This window comes from Scyliorhinus torazame, chromosome 24 (genome assembly GCF_047496885.1).
Source record: "Scyliorhinus torazame isolate Kashiwa2021f chromosome 24, sScyTor2.1, whole genome shotgun sequence".
NCBI classification, from domain to species: domain Eukaryota; kingdom Metazoa; phylum Chordata; class Chondrichthyes; order Carcharhiniformes; family Scyliorhinidae; genus Scyliorhinus; species Scyliorhinus torazame.
In genome coordinates this window covers 40,914,178-40,931,543 of record NC_092730.1, presented here as the reverse complement: position 1 = coordinate 40,931,543, position 17,366 = coordinate 40,914,178, and the positions used below count along the sequence as shown (strand labels likewise).

Sequence of the window (17,366 nt, the reverse complement as noted above, 5' to 3'; positions counted from 1 at the left end):
CCATTCCGCCCACCGTGCCCATGACAGCCGCCTAGAGCTGGCGTGTAATCCCGTGATAAAAACAGAAAATGCTGGAAATCCTTAACAGGCCTGGCAGCAGCTATGGAGATGGAAACAGAGAATGGGAGGGAGTGTCGTACTGGATTCGGAACTGTAACTGTCTTTCTCTCTCCACAGATGTTGCCATACCAGTCGAGTTATCCAACATTTTCTATTTCTCTTTCAGGATTTTATGAAGAATCTGCATAGCGGCATTGCTCTTGTGCTCGACTCTTCTATTTGTAAAGACTGCTCACTTATGTCTATTGTTCTGTTCGCAGTGGACGCCACCAAACCAGAAAGAACCAAATTGACCCAGTGATCCCGATATAAAACCAAGGGACAAAAAGTCTTTCTTTTGATTTTACATCAGCAAGGAAACAAAATTTAACAGGAATTAAGAAGCACATTGACTTGATAAAATAAGCTTTGCTTCGGAGGAAATGGTAAATTGTTTCAGTGGAATGCACAAAGCGATTTGAATTCTATATTCATCGTCATTTCATTTCAAACTTGATGTGCTGTTACTATTTTTGAACCCTGTATCTGAGTGCCAGAGTCACAGATCTGATTATCCAGTCAGTAACTGATCTTTTCCTGTTGGGTTTTGCTGTGCCAATTTAAGCAGGATTCTCACGTCCTGAGGCCGCCTCTTCCCCGGTGAATGGGAGGCATTGGATCTTCCTGGGGTGAACATTTTGCTGGAGAAATGTAACCTCGTGGAGGAAAAGTTAATATCAGCAGTGGGATTCGGACCCATGCCTCCAGAGGAGACTGTGACCTTAACGCAGTGCCTTCGAACGCTCGACCATCCTGACGCGCTGTCGCAAAAGATATGCTGCGTGCACAAATGGATTAAAATTCTATCTTCGTCGTCATTTAATTTCAAGCTAGAAACAAGTAGCAGGTGAAAGGTACTGAGGGAGATAGTAAATGGGTGACCAAAAGACAGAGCAAGAGTAGGAAGGCAGTGCAGGTGTCCTCTGCGGTCATCTCCCTGCACAACAGATATACTGCATTGGATACTGTTGAGGGAGATGGCTCACCAGGGGAAGGCAGCAGCAGCCAGGTTCATGGCACCGTGGCTGGCTCTGCTGCGCAGCTGGGCAGGAAGAAGAATGGCAGGGCTATAGTGATAGGGGACTCAATTGTAAGGGGAATAGACAGGCGGTTCTGCGGACGCAATCGAGGCTCCAGGATGGTATGTTGCCTCCCTGGTGCAAGGGTCAAGGATGTCTCGGAGCGGCTGCAGGACATTCTGGGGGGGGGGGGGGGGGGGGTGAACAGCCAGCTGTCGTGGTGCACATATGCACCAACGATATAGGTAAAAAACGGGACAAGGTCCTACAAGCTGAATTTAGGGAGCTAGGAGGAAAACTAAAAAGTAGGACCTCAAAGGTAGTAATCTCAGGATTGCTACCAGTGCCACGAGCTAGTCAGAGTAGGAGTGTCAGGATAGAGAGGATGAATACGTGGCTCGAGAGATGGTGCAAGAGGGAGGGATTCAAATTCCTGGGACATTGGAACCGGTTCTGGGGGAGGTGGGACCAGTACAAACCGGACGGTCTGCACCTGGGCAGGACTGGAACTGATGCCCTAGTGGGGGGGGGGGGGGGTGGTGTTTGCTAGAGCTGTTGGGGAGAGTTTAAACTAATGTGGCAGGGGGATGGGAACCGATGCAGGAAGTTGGAAGGTAGTAAAACAGGGACAGAAACAAAAGGCAGTAATGGGGAAAGTGTAAGGCAGAGAAGCCATAGTCAAAAATCTAAAAGGGCGACAGTACAAGGTACAGTGACTGAGGGGAGCTCAGTGAATAGGACCACGAATACTAAAAGAAATAAAACGGGAAGTGAAAACATTAATGTTAAGCAACGCGGCAGGTTGTTACAGGAAGATATGGGTTCGATGACAAGGAAAATTAGGAGAAAGGTTAAGAGGAAATATAACTAAGGAGAGGTTACTGATCGAGGTGTTAAGATGCAGAACAGAGGTAAAAAAGCCACCATAAGTGTACTTTACCTGAATGCTCGTATTATTCAGAATAAGGTAAATGAGTTGATGGCGCAAATCGTCGTGAATGACTATGATTTCGTGGCCATTACTGAAACATGGTTAAAGGATGGTCACGACTGGGAGTTAAATATCCGAGGGTATCAAACCTTTCGGAAGGACAGAGTGGATGGTAAGGGAGGTGGTGTAGCTCTGTTATTTAAGGATGACATCCGGGCAACAGTAAGGGGTGACACCGGTGCTATGGAGGATAAGGTTGAATCCATTTGGGTGGAAATCAGGAATAGTAAGGCGAAAAAGTCACTGATAGGAGTAATCTATAGGCCACCAAATAGTAACATTATGGTGGGGCAGGCAATAAACAATGAAATAACAGATGCATGTAGAAATGGTACAACAGTTATCATGGGGGATTTTAATCTACATGTTGATTGGTTTAACCAGGTCAGTCAAGGCAGCCTTGAGGAGGAGTTTATAGAATGTATCCGCGATAGTTTCCTAGGTGGAACCTACGAGGGAACAAGCGGTCCTAGATCTGGTCCTGTGTAATGAGACAGGATTGATTCAGGATCTCATAGTTAGGGAACCTCTCGGAAGGAGCGATCACAATATGATGGAATTTAAAATACAGATGGAGGGTGAGAAGGTAAAATCAAGCACTAGTGTTTTGCGCTTAAACAAAGGAGATTACAATGGGATGAGAGAAGAACTAGCTAAGGTAGACTGGGAGCAAATATTTTATTGTGAAACAGTTGAGAAACAGTGGAGAACCTTCCAAGTGATTTTTCACAGTGCTCAGCAAAGGTAGATGCCAACAAAAAGGAAGGGCGGTAAAAAGAGGGAAAATCGACCGTCAATATCTAAGGAAATAAGGGAGAGTATCAAATTGAAGGATAAAACAGACAAAGTAGCAAAGATCAGTGGGAGACTAGAGGACTGGGAAATCTTTAGGGGGCAACAGAAAGCTACTAAAAAAGCTATAAAGAAGAGTAAGATAGATTATGAGAGTAAACTTGCTCAGAATATAAAAACAGATAGTAAAGGTTTCTACAAATACATAAAACAAAAAAGAGTGGCTAAGGTAAATATTTGTCCTTTAGAGGATGAGAAGGGAGATTTAGTAATGGGAGATGAGGAAATGGCTGAGGAACTGAACAGGTTTTTTGGGTCGGTCTTCACAGTGGAAGACACAAATAACATGCCAGTGACTGATGGAAATGAGGCTATGACAGGTGAGGACCTTGAGAGGATTGTTATCACCAAGGAGGTAGTGATGGGCAAGCTCATGGGGCTAAAGGTAGACAAGTCTCCTGGACATGATGGAATGCATCCCAGAGTGCTAAAAGGGATGGCTAGGGAAATTGCAAATGCACTAGTGATAATTTACCAAAATTATCTGGGGCCGTCCCGGCGGATTGGAAATTAGCAAACGTGACACCACTGTTTAAAAAAGGAGGTAGGCAGAAAGCGCGTAATTATAGGCCAGTGAGCTTAACTTCGGTAGTAGGGAAGATGCTGGTATCTATCATCAAGGAAGAAATAGCGAGGCATCTGGATGGAAATTGTCCCACTGGACAGGCGCAGGATGGGTTCATAAAGGGCAGGTCGCGCCTAACTAATTTAGTGGAATATTTTGAGGACATTAACAGTGCGGTAGATAACGCGGAGCCAATGGATGTGGTATATCTGGTATATCTGGATTTCCAGAAAGCCTTTGACAAGGTGCCACACAAAAGGTTGTTGCATCAGATAAAGATGCATGGCATTAAGGGGAAAGTAGTAGCATGGATAGAGGATTGGTTAATTAATAGAAAGCAAAGAGTGGGGATTAATGGGTGTTTCTCTGGTTGGCAATCAGTAGCTAGTGGTGTCCCTCAGTGATCAGTGTTGGGCCCACAACTGTTCACAATTTACATCGATGATTTGGAGTTGGGGACCAAGGGCAATGTGTCCAAGTTTGCATACGACACTAAGATAAGTGGTAAAGCAAAAAGTGCAGAGGATATTGGAAGTCTGCAGAGGGATTTGGATAGGCTAAGTGAATGGGCTAGGGTCTGGCAGATGGAATACAATGTTGACAAATGTGAGGCTATCCATTTTGGTAGGAATAACAGCAAAAGAGATTATTATTTAAATGATAAAATATTAAAACATGCTGCTGTGCAGAGAGACCTGGGTGTTCTAGTGCATGAGTCTCAAAAAGTTGGTTTTCAGGTGCAACAGGTGATTAAGAAGGCAAATGGAATTTTGTCCTTCATTGCTAGAGGGATGGAGTTTAAGACTGGGGAGGTTCTGCTGCAATTGTATAAGGTGTTCGTGAGGCCACACCTAGAGTATTGTGTTCAGTTTTGGTCTCCTTACTTGAGAAAGGACGTACTGGCACTGGAGGGTGTGCAGAGGAGATTCACTAGGTTAATCCCAGAGCTGAAGGGGTTGGATTACGAGGAGAGGTTGAGTAGACTGGGACTATACTCATTGGAATTTAGAAGGATGAGGGGGGGATCTTATTGAAACATATGAGATTATGAAGGGAATAGAAAGGATTGATGCGGGCAGGTTGTTTCCACTGGCGGGTGAAAACAGAACTAGGGGGCATAGCCTCAAAATAAGGGGAAGTAGATTTAGGACTGAGTTTGGAAGGAACTTCTTCACCCAAAGCGTTGTGAATCTATGGAATTCCTTGCCCAGTGAAGCAGTAGAGGCTCCTTCATTAAATGTTTTTAAGATAAGGATCGATAGTTTTTTGAAGAATAAAGGGATTAAGGGTTATGGTGTTCGGGCCGGAAAGTGGAGCTGAGTCCACAAAAGATCAGCCATGATCTCATTGAATGGTGGAGCAGGCTCGAGGGGCCAGATGGCCTACTCCTGCTCCTAGTTCTTATATTATCCAGTTATGAACTGGGCTTCTGCCTGTGAGGTCTTGCTGTGCGAATGTAAGCAGGAATCTCATTCCCGGAGGCCACCGCTTCCCCATTGAGTCTTCCTGGGGTTGCACATTTTGCTGGAGAAACGTAACCACGTGGAGGAAAAGTTAATGTCAAAACTAGGATTCGAACCCACGCCTTCAGGGGAGACTGCAACCTTAACGCAGCGCCTTCGACCGCTCGGCCATCCTGACGCGCTGTAACCAAAGCTATGCTCCATCGGCGTATCGATTTAAATTCAATTTTCATCTTCATTTCATTTCAAACTAGATGTGGTTTTACTATTTTTGAACGGCAGCCAGACTCTTGCATCTGAGTGCGATCGTTCTCCAACGCGCTGTGTGTTAAGGAGCTCTCATTTCTGCATTGATCAGTTTGCTCTAATCAACAAAGTCCGTACTGCCGTCTAACTGTTCCTTACACGAAGGTATTAAGAGTCTAAGATCTGGGTGGCGGGAAGGATCCAATGAGACAGTTGCATCTTGGCGACTGGAATCTCTCTGCACAGCTGCTTCTGGTGCTGCTTTCACAGGCTAGTAGCCTAATAACCCCTCCAGTGTCCAAACACGAGGATGTTCATGCTGTAAAGGCGGCAGAAGAACATTCTGGGAGAAGCCAACTTATTTACATCCGCCAATACAACATGCCAGACTATTTACAACAAGGGAAGTGGAAATTTACCCGGAGTCCTGGGATCATTATTCATTCCTGATCCAGAGTTACTGAGCAGATCATGCCGTCATGAACTTGGCTTCTGCCTGTGGGAACTTGCTGTGCGAATTTAAGAACGAATCTCACGTCCCGAGGCCACCGCTTCCCCTTTGAATGGGAGGTATTGGATCTTCCTGGGCCTGAACATTTTGCTGGAGAAATGTAAGCACGTGGAAGAAAAGTTAATGTCAGAGGTGGCATTCGAACCCTCGCCTCCAGCAAGACAGTTTGGCCATCCTGACGAGCTGGGGGAAATGTTATGCTCCGTGCACAAATAGACATAGACATAGAACATACAGTGCTGTAGGAGGCCATTCGGCCCATCGAGTCTGCAGCGACCCACTTAAGCCCTCAATTCCACCCTATCACCCTCATCCCGCAACCGGATAATCCTTCCTACCTTTGTGGACACGAAGGGCAATTTTGCATGGCCAATTCACCTAGCCTGCACGTCTATGGGCTGGAGGAGGAAACCGGAGCATCCGGGTGAAATTCACGCAGACACAGGGAGAACATGCAGACTCCGCACAGACAGTGACCGAAGCCGGGAATCGAAACTGGAACCCTGGTGCTGTGAAGCAACTGAGCTAACCACGATGCTACCTTGCTGTCCAAAATTTCGACATAAATTTCTTCTGCGATGGCCGAGAATCGAACACGGGTCAACTGCTTGGAAGGCAACTATGCTCACCACTGTACCACCATCGCTCACAGACCCGCTTTAAATTAGATCTTCATTCGCATTTTATTTCTAATCAGTTGTGCTTTTCCTATTTTTGAACACCAGCCATAATCCTGAATCTGAGTACCGTCCTTCTCCAAGCCGCTGGGGGCTAAGGAGCTTCGCATTGATGCATTGATCAGTTTGCTGCAATCAACAAAGACCGAACTCCCGCCGACCTGTTCCTCACACGACGGTATTGAGAGTCTAAGATCTGAGCGGCGTGAAGGATCCAATTATACAGTTGCATCCTTGCGACTGGAATCTCTCTCCACAGCTGATTCTGGTGCTGCTTTCACAAACAAGTAGCCAGAGAACCCTTCAGTGTCAAAACAGGAGGTCGCTCATCCAGTAAAGGCGGCAGTAGAGTTTTCTGGGAGATGTCGACTGAGACACCTCAATAATCCAACCAGCCAGACTATTTACAACAAGAGACGAGACATTTACCCGGAATCCTGGGATCATTATTAATTCCTCAAATAGAGTCACTGAGCAGATTATCCAGTTGCGAACAGGGCTTCTGCCTGTGGGGTCTTGCTGTGCGAATATCAGGAGGAATCTCATTCCCGGAGTCCACCGCTTCCGCATTGAATGGGAATTATTGGATCTTCCTGGTGTTGCAAATGTTGCTGGAGAAATGTAACCACGTGGAGGAAAAGGGAATGTCAGAAGTGGGATTCGAACCCACGCCTCCAGAGGAAACTGCGACCTTAACGCAGCGCCTTCGACCGCTCGGCCATCCTGAAGCACGGCGGCTAAAGATGTGCTCCATGCGCAAATCGATTTAAATTTAATTTTCATCTTCATTTCATTTCAAACTAGATGTGGTTTAACTATTTTTGAACGCCAGCCAGACTCTTGCATCTGAGTGCGATCGTTCTCCAACACGCTGTGTGTTAAGGAGCTCTCATTTCTGCATTGATCAGTTTGCTCCAATCAACAAAGTCCGTACTGCCGTCTAACTGTTCCTTACACGAAGGTATTAAGAGTCTAAGATCTGAGTGGCGGGAAGGATCCAATGAGACAGTTGCATCCTGGCGACTGGAATCTCTCTCACAGCTGGTTCTGGTGCTGCTTTCACAAACAAGTAGCCGAATAACGCCTCCAGCGTCCAAACACGTGGATGTTCAGGCTGTAAAGGCGGCAGAAGAACTTTCTGGAAGAAGCCAGCTGATTCACGTCCGACAATCCAACCAGCCAGACTATTTACAACAATGGAAGTGGAAATTTACCCGGAGTCCTGGCATCAGTATTAATTCCTCAACCAGAGTCACTGAGCAGATCATCCAGTCATGAACTGGGCTTCTGACTGTGGGGTCTTGCTGTGCGAATTGAAGTACGAATCTCGCGAACCGAGGCCACCGCATCCCCATTGAATGGGAGGTATTAGATCTTCCTGGGGTTGAACAATTTTTGGAGAAATGTAACCTCGTGGAAAAAAAGGCAATGTCAGAAGTAGGATTCTAACCCACGCCTCCAGAGGAGACAGCGTCCTTAACGCAGCGCCTTCGATCGCTCGGCCCTCCTGACGAGCTGCAGAAAATGTTATGCTCCGTGCACAAATAGACATAGAACATACAGTGCAGAAGGAGTCTATTCGGCCCATCGTGTCTGCACCGATCCACTTAAGACCTCAATTCCATCCTATCACCCTCACCCTGCAACCCAATAATCCTTCCTACCTTTTTGGACACTAAGGGCAATTACGCATGACCAATTACCCGAGCCAGCTCGTCTTTATGCTGTGGGAGGAAACCGGAGCACCCGGGTTGAAATTCACGCAGACATGGGGAGAACGTGCAGACTCCGTACAGTCAGTGACCCAAGCCGGGAATCGAACCTGGAATCCTGGAGCTGTGAAACTACTGTGCCACCTTGCTGCCCAAAATTTCGAAATAATTTTTTTCTGCGATGGCCGGGAATCGAACCCAGGTCAACTGCTTGGAAGGCAGCTATGCTCACCATTATACCACCATCGCTCACTGAAGAACTTTAAATTCCATCTTCATTGTCATTTCATTTCTAATCAGTTGTGCTTTTCCTATTTTTGAACACCAGCCAGAGTCCTGTATCTGAGTGCCGTCCTTCTCCAAGCCGCTGGGGGTTAAGGAGCTTCGCGTCGTTGCATTGATCAGTTTGCTGCAATCAACAAAGACCGAACTCCCGCCGACCTGTTCCTCACATGAAGATATTGAGAGTCTAAGATCTGAGCGGCGTGAAGGATCCAATTATACAGTTGCATCCTTGCGACTGGAATCTCTCTCCACAGCTGCTTCTGGTGCTGCTTTCACAAACAAGTAGCCAGAAAACCCTTCAGTGTCCAAACAGGAGGACGTTCATCCAGTAAAGGCGGCAGAAGAGTTTTCTGGGAGATGTCGACTGAGACACCTCGACAATCCAACCAGCCAGACTATTTACAACAAGAGACGAGACATTTACCCGGAATCCTGGGATCATTATTAATTCCTCAAATATAGTCATGAGCAGATTGTCCAGTGATGAACAGGGCTTCTGCCTGTGGGGTCTTGCTGTGCGAATATCAGCAGGAATCTCATTCCAGGAGGCCACCGCTTCCCCATTGAATGGGAGGTATTGGATCGTCCTGGTGTTGCAAATTTTGCTGGAGAAACGTAACCACGTGGAGGAAAAGGGAATGTCAGAAGTGGGATTCGAACCCACGCCTCCAGAGGAGACTGCGACCTTAACGCAGCGCCTTCGACCGCTCGGCCATCCTGACGCACTGTCGCCTTAGATATGCTCCATGCACAAATCGATTTAAATTTAATTTTCATCTTCATTTCATTTCAAACTAGATGTGGTTTTACTATTTTTGAACGCCAGCCAGACTCTTGCAACTGAGTGCGATCGTCCTCCAACGCGCTGTGTGTTAAGGAGCTCTCATTTCTGCATTGATCAGTTTGCTCCAATCAACAAAGTCCGTACTGCCGTCTAACTGTTCCTTACACGAAGGTATTAAGAGTCTAAGATCTGAGTGGCGGGAAGGATCCAATGAGACAGTTGCATCCTGGCGACTGGAATCTCTCTGCACAGCTGCATCTGGTGCTGCTTTCACAGACAAGTAGCCGAATAACGCCTCCAGTGCCAAACACGAGGATGTTCATGCTGTAAAGGCGGCAGAAGAACTTTCTGGAAGAAGCCAGCTGATTCACGTCCGACAATCCAACCAGCCAGACTATTTACAACAATGGAAGTGGAAATTTACCCAGAGTCCTGGGATCAGTATTAATTCCTCAACCAGAGTCACTGAGCGGATCATCCAGTCATGAACTGAGCTTCTGACTGTGGGGCCTTGCTGTGCGAATTTAAGTACGAATCTCGCGTCCCGAGGCCACCGCTTCCCCATTGAATGGGAGGTATGAGATATTCCTGGGGTTGAACAATTTTTGGAGAAATGTAACCTCGTGGAAAAAAAGGCAATGTCAGAAGTAGGATTCTAACCCACGCCTCCAGAGGAGACTGCGTCCTTAACGCCGCGCCTTCGGCCGCTCGGCCACCCTGACGAGCTGCAGAAACTGTTATGCTCGGTGCACAAATAGACATAGAACATACAGTGCAGAAGGAGTCCATTCGGCCCATCGAGTCTGCACCGATCCACTTAAGACCTCAATTCCATCCTATCACCCTCACCCCGCAACCCAATAATCCTTCCGACCTTTTTGGGCACTAAGGGCAATTACGCATGACCAATTCCCCGAGCCTGCTCGTCTTTTTGCTGTGGGAGGAAACCGGAGCACCCGGGGTGAAATTCACGCAGACATGGGGAGAACGTGCAGACTCCGCACAGACAGTGACCCAAGCCGGGAATCGAACCTGGAACCCTGGAGCTGTGAAACAACTGTGCTACCTTGCTGCCCAAAAGTTCGAAATAAGTTTTTTCTGCGATGGCCGGGAATCGAACCCAGGTCAACTGCTTGGTAGGCAGCTATGCTCACCATTATACCACCATCGCTCACTGAAGAACTTTAAATTCCATCTTCATTGTCATTTCATTTCTAATCAGTTGTGCTTTTCCTATTTTTGAACACCAGCCAGAGTCCTGTGTCTGAGTGCCGTCCTTCTCCAAGCCGCTGGGCGTTAAGGAGCTTCGCATTGTTGCATTGATCAGTTTGCTGCAATCAACAAAGACCGAACTCCCGCCGACCTGTTCCTCACACGAAGGTATTGAGAGTCTAAGATCTGAGCTGCGTGAAGGATCCAATTATACAGTTGCATCCTTGCGACTGGAATCTCTCTCCACAGCTGCTTCTGGTGCTGCTTTCACAAACAAGGAGCCAGAAAACCCTTCAGTGTCCAAACAGGAGGACGTTCATCCAGTAAAGGCGGCAGAAGAGTTTTCTGGGAGATGTCGACTGAGACACCTCGACAATCCAACCAGCCAGACTATTTACAACAAGAGACGAGACATTTACCCGGAATCCTGGGATCATTATTAATTCCTCAAATAGAGTCATGAGCAGATTATCCAGTGATGAACTGGGCTTCTGCCTGTGGGGTCTTGCTGTGCGAATATCAGCAGGAATCTCATTCCAGGAGGCCACCGCTTACCCATTGAATGGGAGGTATTGGATCGTCCTGGTGTTGCAAATTTTGCTGGAGAAACGTAACCACGTGGGGGAAAAGGGAATGTCAGAAGTGGGATTCGAACCCACGCCTCCAGAGGAAACTGCGACCTTAACGCAGCGCCTTCGACCGCTCAGCCATCCTGACGCACTGTGGCCAAAGATATGCGCCATGCGCAAATCGATTTAAATTTCATTTTCATCTTCATTTCATTTCAAACTAGATGTGGTTTTACTATTTTTGAACGCCAGCCAGACTCTTGCATCTGAGTGCGATCGTTCTCCAACGCGCTGTGTGTTAAGGAGCTCTCATTTCTGTATTGATCAGTTTGCTCCAATCAACAAAGTCCGTACTGCCGTCTAACTGTTCCTTACACGAAGGTATTAAGAGTCTAAGATCTGAGTGGCGGGAAGGATCCAATGAGACAGTTGCATCCTGGCGACTGGAATCTCTCTGCACAGCTGCATCTGGTGCTGCTTTCACAGACAAGTAGCCGAATAACGCCTCCTGTGCCAAACACGAGGATGTTCATGCTGTAAAGGCGGCAGAAGAACTTTCTGGAAGAAGCCAGCTGATTCACGTCCGACAATCCAACCAGCCAGACTATTTACAACAATGGAAGTGGAAATTTACCCAGAGTCCTGGGATCAGTATTAATTCCCCAACCAGAGTCACTGAGCGGATCATCCAGTCATGAACTGAGCTTCTGACTGTGGGGTCTTGCTGTGCGAATTTAAGTACGAATCTCGCGTCCCGAGGCCACCGTTTCCCCATTGAATGGGAGGTATGAGATATTCCTGGGGTTGAACAATTTTTGGAGAAATGTAACCTCGTGGAAAAAAAGGCAATGTCAGAAGTAGGATTCTAACCCACGCCTCCAGAGGAGACTGCGTCCTTAACGCCGCGCCTTCGGCCGCTCGGCCACCCTGACGAGCTGCAGAAACTGTTATGCTCGGTGCACAAATAGACATAGAACATACAGTGCAGAAGGAGTCCATTCGGCCCATCGAGTCTGCACCGATCCACTTAAGACCTCAATTCCATCCTATCACCCTCACCCCGCAACCCAATAATCCTTCCGACCTTTTTGGACACTAAGGGCAATTACGCATGACCAATTCCCCGAGCCTGCTCGTCTTTTTGCTGTGGGAGGAAACCGGAGCACCCGGGGTGAAATTCACGCAGACATGGGGAGAACGTGCAGACTCCGCACAGACAGTGACCCAAGCCGGGAATCGAACCTGGAACCCTGGAGCTGTGAAACTACTGTGCCACCTTGCTGCCCAAAATTTCGAAATAAGTTTTTTCTGCGATAGCCGGGAATCGAACCCAGGTCAACTGCTTGGAAGGCAGCGATGCTCACCACTATACCACCATCGCACACTGAAATACCATCTTCATTGTCATTTCATTTCTAATCAGTTGTGCTTTTCCTATTTTTGAACACCAGCCAGAGTCCTGTATCTGAGTGCCGTCCTTCTCCAAGCCGCTGGGCGTTAAGGAGCTTCGCATTGTTGCATTGATCAGTTTGCTGCAATCAACAAAGACCGAACTCCCGCCGACCTGTTCCTCACGCGAAGGTATTGAGAGTCTAAGATCTGAGCGGCGTGAAGGATCCAATTATACAGTTGCATCCTTGCGACTGGAATCTCTCTCCACAGCTGCTTCTGGTGCTGCTTTCACAAACAAGTAGCCAGAAAACCCTTCAGTGTCCAAACAGGAGGGCGTTCATCCAGTAAAGGCGGCAGAAGAGTTTTCTGGGAGATGTCGACTGAGACACCTCGACAATCCAACCAGCCAGACTATTTACAACAAGAGACGAGACATTTACCCGGAATCCTGGGATCATTATTAATTCCTCAAATAGAGTCATGAGCAGATTGTCCAGTGATGAACTGGTCTTCTGCCTGTGGGGTCTTGCTGTGCGAATATCAGCAGGAATCTCATTCCAGGAGGCCACCGCTTACCCATTGCATGGGAGGTATTGGATCGTCCTGGTGTTGCAAATTTTGCTGGAGAAACGTAACCACGTGGGGGAAAAGGGAATGTCAGAAGTGGGATTCGAACCCACGCCTCCAGAGAAAACTGCGACCTTAACGCAGCGCCTTCGACCGCTCAGCCATCCTGACGCACTGTGGCCAAAGATATGCGCCATGCGCAAATCGATTTAAATTTCATTTTCATCTTCATTTCATTTCAAACTAGATGTGGTTTTACTATTTTTGAACGCCAGCCAGACTCTTGCATCTGAGTGCGATCGTTCTCCAACGCGCTGTGTGTTAAGGAGCTCTCATTTCTGTATTGATCAGTTTGCTCCAATCAACAAAGTCCGTACTGCCGTCTAACTGTTCCTTACACGAAGGTATTAAGAGTCTAAGATCTGAGTGGCGGGAAGGATCCAATGAGACAGTTGCATCCTGGCGACTGGAATCTCTCTGCACAGCTGCATCTGGTGCTGCTTTCACAGACAAGTAGCCGAATAACGCCTCCTGTGCCAAACACGAGGATGTTCATGCTGTAAAGGCGGCAGAAGAACTTTCTGGAAGAAGCCAGCTGATTCACGTCCGACAATCCAACCAGCCAGACTATTTACAACAATGGAAGTGGAAATTTACCCAGAGTCCTGGGATCAGTATTAATTCCTCAACCAGAGTCACTGAGCGGATCATCCAGTCATGAACTGAGCTTCTGACTGTGGGGTCTTGCTGTGCGAATTTAAGTACGAATCTCGCGTCCCGAGGCCACCGTTTCCCCATTGAATGGGAGGTATGAGATATTCCTGGGGTTGAACAATTTTTGGAGAAATGTAACCTCGTGGAAAAAAAGGCAATGTCAGAAGTAGGATTCTAACCCACGCCTCCAGAGGAGACTGCGTCCTTAACGCCGCGCCTTCGGCCGCTCGGCCACCCTGACGAGCTGCAGAAACTGTTATGCTCGGTGCACAAATAGACATAGAACATACAGTGCAGAAGGAGTCCATTCGGCCCATCGAGTCTGCACCGATCCACTTAAGACCTCAATTCCATCCTATCACCCTCACCCCGCAACCCAATAATCCTTCCGACCTTTTTGGACACTAAGGGCAATTACGCATGACCAATTCCCCGAGCCTGCTCGTCTTTTTGCTGTGGGAGGAAACCGGAGCACCCGGGGTGAAATTCACGCAGACATGGGGAGAACGTGCAGACTCCGCACAGACAGTGACCCAAGCCGGGAATCGAACCTGGAACCCTGGAGCTGTGAAACTACTGTGCCACCTTGCTGCCCAAAATTTCGAAATAAGTTTTTTCTGCGATGGCCGGGAATCGAACCCAGGTCAACTGCTTGGAAGGCAGCTATGCTCACCACTATACCACCATCGCTCACTGAAGAGCTTTAAATTCCATCTTCATTGTCATTTCATTTCTAATCAGTTGTGCTTTTCCTATTTTTGAACACCAGCCAGAGTCCTGTATCTGAGTGCCGTCCTTCTCCAAGCCGCTGGGCGTTAAGGAGCTTCGCATTGTTGCATTGATCAGTTTGCTGCAATCAACAAAGACCGAACTCCCGCCGACCTGTTCCTCACGCGAAGGTATTGAGAGTCTAAGATCTGAGCGGCGTGAAGGATCCAATTATACAGTTGCATCCTTGCGACTGGAATCTCTCTCCACAGCTGCTTCTGGTGCTGCTTTCACAAACAAGTAGCCAGAAAACCCTTCAGTGTCCAAACAGGAGGGCGTTCATCCAGTAAAGGCGGCAGAAGAGTTTTCTGGGAGATGTCGACTGAGACACCTCGACAATCCAACCAGCCAGACTATTTACAACAAGAGACGAGACATTTACCCGGAATCCTGGGATCATTATTAATTCCTCAAATAGAGTCATGAGCAGATTGTCCAGTGATGAACTGGTCTTCTGCCTGTGGGGTCTTGCTGTGCGAATATCAGCAGGAATCTCATTCCAGGAGGCCACCGCTTCCCCATTGAATGGGAGCTATTGGATCGTCCTGGTGTTGCAAATTTTGCTGGAGAAACGTAACCACGTGGAGGAAAAGGGAATGTCAGAAGTGGGATTCGAACCCACGCCTCCAGAGGAAACTGCGACCTTAACGCAGCGCCTTCGACCGCTCAGCCATTCTGACGCACTGTGGCCAAAGATATGCTCCATGCGCAAATCGATTTAAATTTAATTTTCATCTTCATTTCATTTCAAACTAGATGTGGTTTTACTATTTTTGAACGCCAGCCAGACTCTTGCATCTGAGTGCGATCGTTCTCCAACGCGCTGTGTGTTAAGGAGCTCTCATTTCTGCATTGATCAGTTTGCTCCAATCAACAAAGTCCGTACTGCCGTCTAACTGTTCCTTACACGAAGGTATTAAGAGTCTAAGATCTGAGTGGCGGGAAGGATCCAATGAGACAGTTGCATCCTGGCGACTGGAATCTCTCTGCACAGCTGCATCTGGTGCTGCTTTCACAGACAAGTAGCCGAATAACGCCTCCAGTGCCAAACACGAGGATGTTCATGCTGTAAAGGCGGCAGAAGAACTTTCTGGAAGAAGCCAGCTGATTCACGTCCGACAATCCAACCAGCCAGACTATTTACAACAATGGAAGTGGAAATTTACCCGGAGTCCTGGGATCAGTATTAATTCCTCAACCAGAGTCACTGAGCGGATCATCCAGTCATGAACTGAGCTTCTGACTGTGGGGTCTTGCTGTGCGAATTTAAGTACGAATCTCGCGTCCCGAGGCCACCGCTTCCCCATTGAATGGGAGGTATGAGATATTCCTGCGGTTGAACAATTTTTGGAGAAATGTAACCTCGTGGAAAAAAAGGCAATGTCAGAAGTAGGATTCTAACCCACGCCTCCAGAGGAGACTGCGTCCTTAACGCCGCGCCTTCGGCCGCTCGGCCACCCTGACGAGCTGCAGAAACTGTTATGCTCGGTGCACAAATAGACATAGAACATACAGTGCAGAAGGAGTCCATTCGGCCCATCGAGTCTGCACCGATCCACTTAAGACCTCAATTCCATCCTATCACCCTCACCCCGCAACCCAATAATCCTTCCGACCTTTTTGGACACTAAGGGCAATTACGCATGACCAATTCCCCGAGCCTGCTCGTCTTTTTGCTGTGGGAGGAAACCGGAGCACCCGGGGTGAAATTCACGCATACATGGGGAGAACGTGCAGACTCCGCACAGACAGTGACCCAAGCCGGGAATCGAACCTGGAACCCTGGAGCTGTGAAACAACTGTGCTACCTTGCTGCCCAAAATTTCGAAATAAGCTTTTTCTGCGATGGCTGGAAATCGAACCCAGGTCAACTGCTTGGAAGGCAGCTATGCTCACCATTACACCACCATCGCTCACTGAAGAACTTCAAATTCTATCTTCATTGTCATTTCATTTCTAATCAGTTGTGCTTTTCCTATTTTTGAACACCAGCCAGAGTCCTGTATCTGAGTGCCGGCCTTCTCCAAGCCGCTGGGAGTTAAGGAACTTCGCGTCGTTGCATTGATCAGTTTGCTGCAATCAACAAAGACCGAACTCCCGCCGACCTGTTCCTCACACGAAGGTATTGAGAGTCTAAGATCTGAGCGGCGTGAAGGATCCAATTATACAGTTGCATCCTTGCGACTGGAATCTCTCTCCACAGCTGCTTCTGGTGCTGCTTTCACAAACAAGTAGCCAGAAAACCCTTCAGGGTCCAAGCAGGAGGACATTCATCCAGTAAATGCGGCAGATGAGTTTTCTGGGAGATGTCGACTGAGACACCTCGACAATCCAACCAGCCAGACAAATTTCAACAAGAGACGAGACATTTACCCGGAATCCTGGGATCATTATTAATTCCTCAAATAGAGTCATGAGCAAATTATCCAGTGATGAACTGGGCTTCTGCCTGTGGGGTCTTGCTGTGCGAATATCAGCAGGAATCTCATTCCAGGAGGCCACCGCTTACCCATTGAATGGGAGGTATTGGATCGTCCTGGTGTTGCAAATTTTGCTGGAGAAACGTAACCACGTGGAGGAAAAGGGAATGTCAGAAGTGGGATTCGAACCCACGCCTCCAGAGGAGACTGCGACCTTAACGCAGCGCCTTCGACCGCTCGGCCATCCTGACGCACTGTGGCCAAAGATATGCTCCATGCGCAAATCGATTTAAATTTAATTTTCATCTTCATTTCATTTCAAACTAGATGTGGTTTTACTATTTTTGAACGCCAGCCAGACTCTTGCATCTGAGTGCGATCGTTCTCCAACACGCTGTGTGTTAAGGAGCTCTCATTTCTGCATTGATCAGTTTGCTCCAATCAACAAAGTCCGTACTGCCGTCTAACTGTTCCTTACACGAAGGTATTAAGAGTCTACGATCTGAGTGGCGGGAAGGAT

General features: G+C 47.7%; 12 non-coding genes across 12 annotated transcripts; all 12 read right to left on the bottom strand.

Annotated features, from left to right (window-relative positions):
• Positions 1 to 6,320: 6,320 nt before the first annotated feature.
• On the bottom strand, positions 6,321 to 6,392 carry trnag-ucc (transfer RNA glycine (anticodon UCC)). Its single transcript has one exon. It is a non-coding gene; the product is annotated as a tRNA-Gly (tRNA).
• A 676-nt stretch (positions 6,393 to 7,068) lies between these two features.
• trnal-aag (transfer RNA leucine (anticodon AAG)) lies at positions 7,069 to 7,151 on the bottom strand. The gene has a single exon. It is a non-coding gene; the product is annotated as a tRNA-Leu (tRNA).
• Positions 7,152 to 8,312: 1,161 nt separating this feature from the next.
• On the bottom strand, positions 8,313 to 8,384 carry trnag-ucc (transfer RNA glycine (anticodon UCC)). The gene has a single exon. It is a non-coding gene; the product is annotated as a tRNA-Gly (tRNA).
• A 675-nt stretch (positions 8,385 to 9,059) lies between these two features.
• trnal-aag (transfer RNA leucine (anticodon AAG)) lies at positions 9,060 to 9,142 on the bottom strand. Its single transcript has one exon. It is a non-coding gene; the product is annotated as a tRNA-Leu (tRNA).
• A 1,161-nt stretch (positions 9,143 to 10,303) lies between these two features.
• Positions 10,304 to 10,375, bottom strand: trnag-acc (transfer RNA glycine (anticodon ACC)). Its single transcript has one exon. It is a non-coding gene; the product is annotated as a tRNA-Gly (tRNA).
• Positions 10,376 to 11,050: 675 nt separating this feature from the next.
• Positions 11,051 to 11,133, bottom strand: trnal-aag (transfer RNA leucine (anticodon AAG)). The gene has a single exon. It is a non-coding gene; the product is annotated as a tRNA-Leu (tRNA).
• A 1,161-nt stretch (positions 11,134 to 12,294) lies between these two features.
• Positions 12,295 to 12,366, bottom strand: trnag-ucc (transfer RNA glycine (anticodon UCC)). The gene has a single exon. It is a non-coding gene; the product is annotated as a tRNA-Gly (tRNA).
• Positions 12,367 to 13,032: 666 nt separating this feature from the next.
• On the bottom strand, positions 13,033 to 13,115 carry trnal-aag (transfer RNA leucine (anticodon AAG)). Its single transcript has one exon. It is a non-coding gene; the product is annotated as a tRNA-Leu (tRNA).
• A 1,161-nt stretch (positions 13,116 to 14,276) lies between these two features.
• On the bottom strand, positions 14,277 to 14,348 carry trnag-ucc (transfer RNA glycine (anticodon UCC)). Its single transcript has one exon. It is a non-coding gene; the product is annotated as a tRNA-Gly (tRNA).
• A 675-nt stretch (positions 14,349 to 15,023) lies between these two features.
• Positions 15,024 to 15,106, bottom strand: trnal-aag (transfer RNA leucine (anticodon AAG)). The gene has a single exon. It is a non-coding gene; the product is annotated as a tRNA-Leu (tRNA).
• A 1,161-nt stretch (positions 15,107 to 16,267) lies between these two features.
• On the bottom strand, positions 16,268 to 16,339 carry trnag-ucc (transfer RNA glycine (anticodon UCC)). Its single transcript has one exon. It is a non-coding gene; the product is annotated as a tRNA-Gly (tRNA).
• A 675-nt stretch (positions 16,340 to 17,014) lies between these two features.
• Positions 17,015 to 17,097, bottom strand: trnal-aag (transfer RNA leucine (anticodon AAG)). Its single transcript has one exon. It is a non-coding gene; the product is annotated as a tRNA-Leu (tRNA).
• Between the last annotated feature and the right edge of the window lie 269 nt (positions 17,098 to 17,366).